The sequence below is a fragment of the Morone saxatilis genome, unplaced genomic scaffold (assembly GCF_004916995.1).
Source record: "Morone saxatilis isolate NCDOM2014 unplaced genomic scaffold, NCSU_SB_2.0 Contig19, whole genome shotgun sequence".
NCBI lineage: Eukaryota > Metazoa > Chordata > Actinopteri > Moronidae > Morone > Morone saxatilis.
Genome location: NW_023339751.1, coordinates 7,072,706 through 7,080,533, shown reverse-complemented (window position 1 = coordinate 7,080,533; position 7,828 = coordinate 7,072,706). Strand labels below are relative to the sequence as shown.

The following is a 7,828-nucleotide window of genomic DNA, read 5'->3' as shown; positions in this document are numbered from 1 at the left end:
TGTGTGTGTGTGTGTTTGTGGTCAGTTTGCAGGCACAGTAAGACCCGCTTTGATTGCTCATACACCAGATGGCACTAGCTGCTTGTGTCAGTGTTAATTTCAGTGCAGGTCACGCAACACTTGGACGCTCACCTACTGTAGCAGAAGTCAAGATGAAGGAAGTTCTCCTTGCTCTCCTTTTATGTTTTCTTCCTCCAGCTTTATCAGTCTTTCCCTCTCTTGAAAGTAATGGAGACCCCCTCTGTCACTCATAGGAATGCATCTAAGGAATGCATGCGAATCCAGCACACTATGCAAGCTCACTCACTTTATACTGGCCCCGATCTGACTGGTGATCCTGATTAAACCTCAAGAGTGTGAAAAGGTGGAGGCCTGCAGCTCCCTTCTCATCCCACGTAGAGTATCACACACCAATCAATGATGCTGAATAAGCACTCTTCACGTCTTATTATCCTCCCTTTCTTTCTCTGCCCGCCGTCACTAGCGTACTGAGAAGCCTTGCCATCCATCTTTACTTCCCACCATTTTGCAAGCACACCTCTGAGAGCAGAGCTACATTTTGCACCAGCATTTCCCATTGTTTTTTGGATTCATTAATTATAGCGGGAGATAAAACACTCGAATTAAGATTTAAAGTACATCCCATTTGTTCTCTCCAAGACAGCGCAGTGGTCCTCTGTGACCACTGCATTGCTGTGCCTGCTGAAGCTGCTTTAGGCAAACGGAAAAACAGCGACATTCTACTGAGGTTTATAGAAATGTTTGGCCCCGGGAAAATCTGTCAAATGGCCATGATTTCTAGTTGTGAGACATAAATGCTCCATTAAAGAGGCAGAAAAAACAACTTTTTGAAGGATTCCTGTGGCAAAGACATTCCCTTCAGAATTTAGGTTCATGACCACTTTTATTAAAACCCACATTTAATAAAATATCATGTTCAGAGCACAGGCATTAGTACTAGGTCATCACCAATTTATCTCTCATCTGTGATGCTGAAGGGTGCAAGATGCTCCACTTTTCCCTCTGATGCTTCATCTCTTGCCTCGCTTTCATAATCTGACCCCCAAGTTATGTTTCGGTTAAGAGCCAGATACACAAACTTTGTACCTTGTAACTCATCCTATCATAGTATATTAAGATATTCATTCTGTTTGCAAAACAAGTTTCAACATCTTGCAATTGAGGTCACAATTCAGGTAGATTATGTTGAAGTGTCTAGTTGATGAACTGAGTTGTTTTTAGTCTTTTATCATGGGTTTTGGGCCATTTGGCTGGTCAGACAAGCAATCTGAAGACATAATTTCAGCCTCAGGGAAATTGGGTATAATGGGCTGGATTCAGTGAGTTACTCTGTGGGTTAAAATTTGTGATCATTTGTTTTTTTAACCTATATCTGTTCACATTTTGGCAAACTGGCACCATTAAAAGTTTCACAAATTAGTTATTAGCAGCTTCTGTTTGCAATGTACCCACAGATGTGCAGACAGCCGTCACCAAATTATGAAAGACAATTTTTAAAACTGATAATTCTCAGGCAAGTTCTGAAGTTTTGAGAAGTGATTTCAGTGATTTCTAATTAGATTTACAGATGTTTATTCGCAACGAATAACACATATAATTATATCCTTGTCACACAATGATCTACACAATATGTATATCATGTCTGTGTTTTGTCTGAGAAAAATAGGTATGATTTTTGATGCACATTACGGCAATCAGGTGCCACATACATGTGTCAAATAATCAATAGATGAACGTAAAATTACTGGGAACAGCCCTAAATTTAAGTTTGCGATACTTCATCCCTTCCATATTCCTTTATAAAAGTTTTTAAGAGTTATACGAATGGCAATCACCTTCCAGTAAATCTAAAATCTTGAGTATTTGAAAAGGTACAAGAGGCACAAAGCTTTTCACTGGGCTTGTTCAGTTGAGGGGCTGACTAATTAAATGTCAGCTGAGACAAAACATGGAGTTAAATGTCAAATTAAAATTTCAAGGCAGCCAGGTGGCTATTAATCTCTATTGGGGGTACTGTCATTTCTTCCTCGAAACTTTGTGTTGAGCAATTCGCATTATTGTTTCTATTCACACAGTCAGACTACAGGATGGATGGAAGAGAAGGATAAAATATACATGGCAAACTGATGAATCATGGAGACATCTTGTGTATGTTGACAATTTAAGTGATTGAATTATACAAGGAATGTCCTTTAATAAAATAATTATTAATCCATTCTCTCCCCTTCTCTACTGACAACCATTTAAGGTAGCAGCTGTCATATTAGCTAACCTCAGATCCTGTAATAGTCAAAATTCATCTAGTAGAGTAGTTTTACCAATATCCTCCTGATGCAGACCTGACCCTGGATGCCTTTGCTCTTGGAAAGCATGTGAGGTGACCTTTGGGGCAGAGCAGCAGTTATTTATGGAGACACGGGCCTGGGAATGCTCCTTTCTGAGGAACTCTGCAGCGCTCTCACTTTCATGCCCCTCCATGCATTAAACACAACTTGGACTATAAAAGATACAAAGTCTATGAAAGCTAAAATTGCCCCGAACATGTGCTTGTTCAACTATCAATCTGCAGCATTAGCTGTCCGGTCTCATCACTGAGAGGACTAAAAACCCTGGAAAACTGAATCTATAGAATTGGAACTCTGTGCACTCTTGGCTGTGTCAGCGAGTCTGTCTGAGTTTTTCTCTGCTGCGGTCCACATGGACATATGGCATGCAGTCATGCCAGAGCTACAACTGGGCTAATGAATGCCACTCACACACAGACTGGACCAGACAGCAGCACAACACCGGACTCATACAGAGCATTGGGACACTCAACCTTTCCTCGTGTGGACATGGCAAGAGCTTTGATTTATTATTTTCTAACTATAATGACAATTTTATAGTAGTAGTCATGGTGACAGACAAACATGGATTGGACTAATCCCAATTTAGCTGTTGCCAAATTACACTGAGTGCCACAGCACTTTCACTGCTAAACCCTGTGTGTTAGGAGTTTCAGTGGGGAGCCGTAACGAAGAAGGAGGCACACTATCTGCCTGAACACTGGTTTCTGTGGTCAGTGTTGCATCTTTTATATGCATGAATCATAAAGGGAAAAAATAGTGCTAGTGCTAGTTTGAAAATGGAGTGGAAAGTGTGGGCATATTTCACATCTAGAGCCAAGTGTGAAGCAGTATAGATGTTCTGCCCCCTCCTGCGTGTGATACAACGGTCCCTGCTCCAAGAGCTCTGAGAGTCATGACAAACACACCACCCTGACTCACAGACTCCAAAAGAAGCAGGACAAAAGGACCGACAATGCTGAACAGCGTCTAAGAAAGTCAGCTGATATTAATGCTGGATCAGACTGCATCGCTTATGACAACTTTGTTAAAGATTGTCCCAATCCTCTCATCTCTCCACCAGCTCCTCCTCCCATCTCTGCCCTTTCATTTCCCCCAAATGACATCATGACCTAAAATTAAAGTGAGCTAGTCAGATTCCCTATTGCTCCGACAAAAACTGTCTCCATATCTCTGTCCTCGTGCTCCCATTCACAATATCTTAATCCTCATCAAAATGCTGCTCATTGTGCCGCCTTTTCCGCCTTGATTCCTTCCAGTTTGAGTGTGATTTAATTCTCCGTCTTTCTCAAGGGCTTCCTCCATCGCTCAACCCCCCCACCGCTATTGTTGTTGCCTATTTTCCTCTCTCCCTCACTGCAGGATTCTGTCTATCTTGGATGATTGAGAATGAGCTCAGGCAAGGGCACCCAAATATTCCCATCATGTTGCCTCCCACAGCGGACTAACTGCTGCAGCTCTGGTTCCAAGATAATTCAAGTGATTCAGTACCTTGAAGCAAAACATCTTCCCTTTTCGTAACAGATGTTAATAATATGTATGTTAAGTTAATCTCCAAGGGCTACTGTTACTACAAATTAGAGATTTAACAGCTTCAGTGTGATCACTGTCTCTCTTAGAGCACTGCCTTACGGCGTCACCTCTGGCAAACTGCCAGACACAGCATGGCCCCAGCATGATGACTGGTGTTAACTAGTACAGAAAATAATCCTTTGATGCCACCACAACACACCGTTAACAACTTAAACCACAACGATTTGTGATATGGATTTGCTTTTGGAGCTATTTGGTTGTTTTGGTGTATTTTGTATCTTCACCTGCTGATGATATGCCGTCATACTATACCTTCTGCATAACTCCAGAGTTCACAGTCAATATTTTTAGCTCTCTAAAGTATCAGCTGTAAATGTCATCTCTACTCATCAGCTTCTTAAATTCAAAGGCCAAAGGCTTTTCTGTTCACTCATCATTTTGCATTCAACAGTATGTGTATATTTACACAGACACACACAAACACATAAATAATCTAGTCATAATGCAGTTAAGGCAGGGTGTTCTGACTATGTGATTATATTATAAAACCAGTTTCAATTTACATGAAAAGATGCCAAAGGGAATTCATTCATACTCAGATTTCTCATACATAGTTGCTTACATCAGTATCTGGGTGACGCATTCACAATACAGGAATTACCTGCTTCTGGCTCACCCCTCTGAGGTTTCCAGGGAGTTCTTGAGTTAGGATTATTAGAAAGGAGGCTTGTCTCTTAACAATATAACAAGAACTTCAACCCCAGAGAATGTGGGCAATAGAAAAAAAAGATCATCTGTGTGTGGAGTATATTGCTTATTACAATAAAGAGTGGGGATTAGGTAAAGTAAAATGAAAGAACATACAAACAAGAAGATAAGATGCAAATAAACATAATAGAAGACTGTAATTTGTTGAGACTGCGTTACATATATAAGAAATAGAGATGGAGGTGATGGAGTGAGTAAGCAGGTGAGTGACTAAGCCCAGCTGGAAAAGCTGTTAATGTTACAAAACACTCCCTGATTTGAGAGGTATACCTATAAAATTGTTATAGTGCTGTTTATGTATTTATTGTGTCATTTGTGCACCAGCCGAGAAATCATATTCCTTCATATTGGTTACAGGAAGTTAATTTTTAGCTAGTAACTGTCTTTGTTAATAATTTAAATTAAGCTTTTGATATTCTCCAGCCTCAACCATGAATAAGTGAAATATGTTTATAACAGTTTTTAAGCAAGGCAGTGAATTTCGGAGTATTCGCACAGAATTTACAGGCATGTTTCCAGCATCAGGTTTTGATTAAAGCATCAGGTTGCAGCAGCTCCACATGGTGTTGACCGAGATTCAATCACATGCAGGCTGTGTTACTGCAAAACGTGACTCCATCCTGATAATGTTTGCACACAGATTTAGTGTCATGGATACAAGTGTATGCTTGTGGTGCTGAAATTGGAATTATTCTTTCCCCATCCCCAATTATCATCACAGACTGACGATATCTAAGTGTAAAAGGGCCTCCTAGGGAGGACTACTCACCAGGTAGCAGTTTATCATGAATTCCTGCTTGTTCCCTCAAGACTAGCATAAAGTTTTACACAGTAATGATGACTCTAATGAGTTAAGACCACGGTGCAAATAAATGAAGGTTTAAGGTGTGAACATCGACGGGTTTGTTCAGACTGATACCTGAAGCTCTGGCAGGAAATGTCCAGAAAGGAAATCTGCCTTCTACTTGAAATGCTTCATATTGATTTTGTGATCAATCACAGACATTCACTGAGAAGTGAGGAAAATGAACGATATCGGATGTAGCCGCAAAATGATTCTTGACAATTACACCTTTGTTATAAAATAGACTCCAAACTTTTTCCATAAAAGACTGTAGTGAATAGAGCATCAATAAGTTTTAGTAGAGACTGTCTTTACATAAAGCCCAACTGTAGCTGTTCTGAAAACTAACTTGAAACCAATCATGCTTCATTTGGGAGTCACAAAACAGTCAGACTCACACAATCCTCTTCACACACACCCCCTTTATATCCCAACTTTACTGGTTTGTTAGCCAATATTTAGCAATATTCAGACTCCCTTTACTTGCCTTCACTCTGCAGACTCACTATCTGAAAATATAAACTGAAATTAGAACCTAAATATAAACCAAAATCTTCTCTTGCTGCAATCTTATATGTGAAATATCTCTGAAAAGTACTTACACACAAATAGCCCAATAATGTAATTAGACACAGTGATGATATCTCAGCCTTACAGGTACTATTAAGCTTTACTGAGCTGACCGCTATCAATAATCAATTTGATTTGAAGGCTACAAACTCAGTGACACAAGAATTTATCATTGCACTCCTTTCGCTCAGCATCCCCACACCGACACAAAGTGGTTTAGAAATATCAGACTAATCTGAGCTGACTGATGACTCGTCTCACTCTGTATTGTCACTCAGAACAGACAATAACATGAGAACAGACTTAGCAAAATCCTAATTAACTGCTGAGTTGATTAAAGCCTAACAACTTTGCTACTGCTTTCCAGATGTGTACATGCACTTGTAGTGGGTGAACTTTAGAAAATCCATCTGTAAGCAGCAGCGGTGCACATTTGTAAAATAAGAGATGCAAATAAACACATATAAAAAGCGGTTACAGCAACAGCTGTGCTCTTCCTTATTTATTTCTCCTTGCCGTTTCTCTTTCCCTGCCAACCATGAACGATAAAGAAAATAAAGAGGTTTGAAACTACAGATTTAACTCACTCTTTTTCCTGCCCCAGTGGGAGTCTGGATTGTACAAAACAATCAGGAGAGGCCTTCAGTGTAAGCAGGAGAGTCCCATCAATCTCATGTTAGTTTATCAGCTTCCATTATTAGCCCCTGCCTTGAGCCTTAAGGGTGAGCTGCACACACCTTTACATATAAGCTACTGTATCGTGGTCAAATAGAGAGGGTTATAAATAAACTTTTCTGAGATTTCTGGATTATGAAGGGAAATTAAGGGTTTTGCTGTAGTGACTTCTGAGGCCATGTTTGTGCATGATCAGGCGCAGTTATAATAACAGCCGTTCTTCTATAGTCTCTTTCAAAAGGTGCAGCTAAGACCAGAGACAGTGTCAGTCTTAATCAGGGGTTTATCAGCCTGACAATGTGGGCAACCCCTCAGATAAAATAGAGACAACCACGTAACCACAACACTGTATATGTATACTGTAAAAGAAATACTGACAGTGCATAGTTATTATTAATGGGTTTTGTCAAACCTGTTGTTATTCTCTTTCTCACTCATCCTCGGAAAGTGTAAGATACTGTACTAATATGATTTTCTGTTGTTTTTATTTGCCTTTTTGTGCCAGCGAAACTACAAAGATATGCCTCTCTACCTTGTTGAAGCTCAGTGTCTTTCTCCTCTCATTCGAGACGCAGAGCCGAACATCCGCTCACTGTCCGTGCTGCTGCATGGAGCACATTGGTATTTGAGTGCAATTTGTGCCAGTGCTGGAAAATGGAGATGATTATTTCTCCAATATCCAAGGTGAAATTAGCAACAGAACATTCAGCCAGTACAAAATTGATGCGACACAACAGATAAACATCATATTATTTGCCGAGAGGCCTATGTCAGTCAGCAAGGTGAATGTTGGCCGATACACGAGGAAATTGGTGCATCCACACTGCAAATATGTTTAAAATGTCTGTGTGTAAAGATGTGACTAAGTTATGACTCAAGGAAAGAGTGTGCCTATTCACTCAAATTGCAGCAATTTACGGAAATTGACCTGCAGTATTTTCGACTCGTGTTTCTCGCTCCCTTTCTCCCTTTCCTGTGCCAGCCTGAGGAGGTGCCTCACACTTGGAAAACCTCTAGTCAAGATGAATGAAAACTAGGAAAACGAAGGGCAGCATTCGGCCCTATAAAGGAA

General features: G+C 40.3%; 1 protein-coding gene across 2 annotated transcripts in view; it reads right to left on the bottom strand.

Annotated features, from left to right (window-relative positions):
* The window catches only part of mcu (mitochondrial calcium uniporter), a 52,212-nt gene that overhangs the window by 16,328 nt on the left and 28,056 nt on the right, over positions 1 to 7,828 (bottom strand). The window lies entirely within an intron of this gene.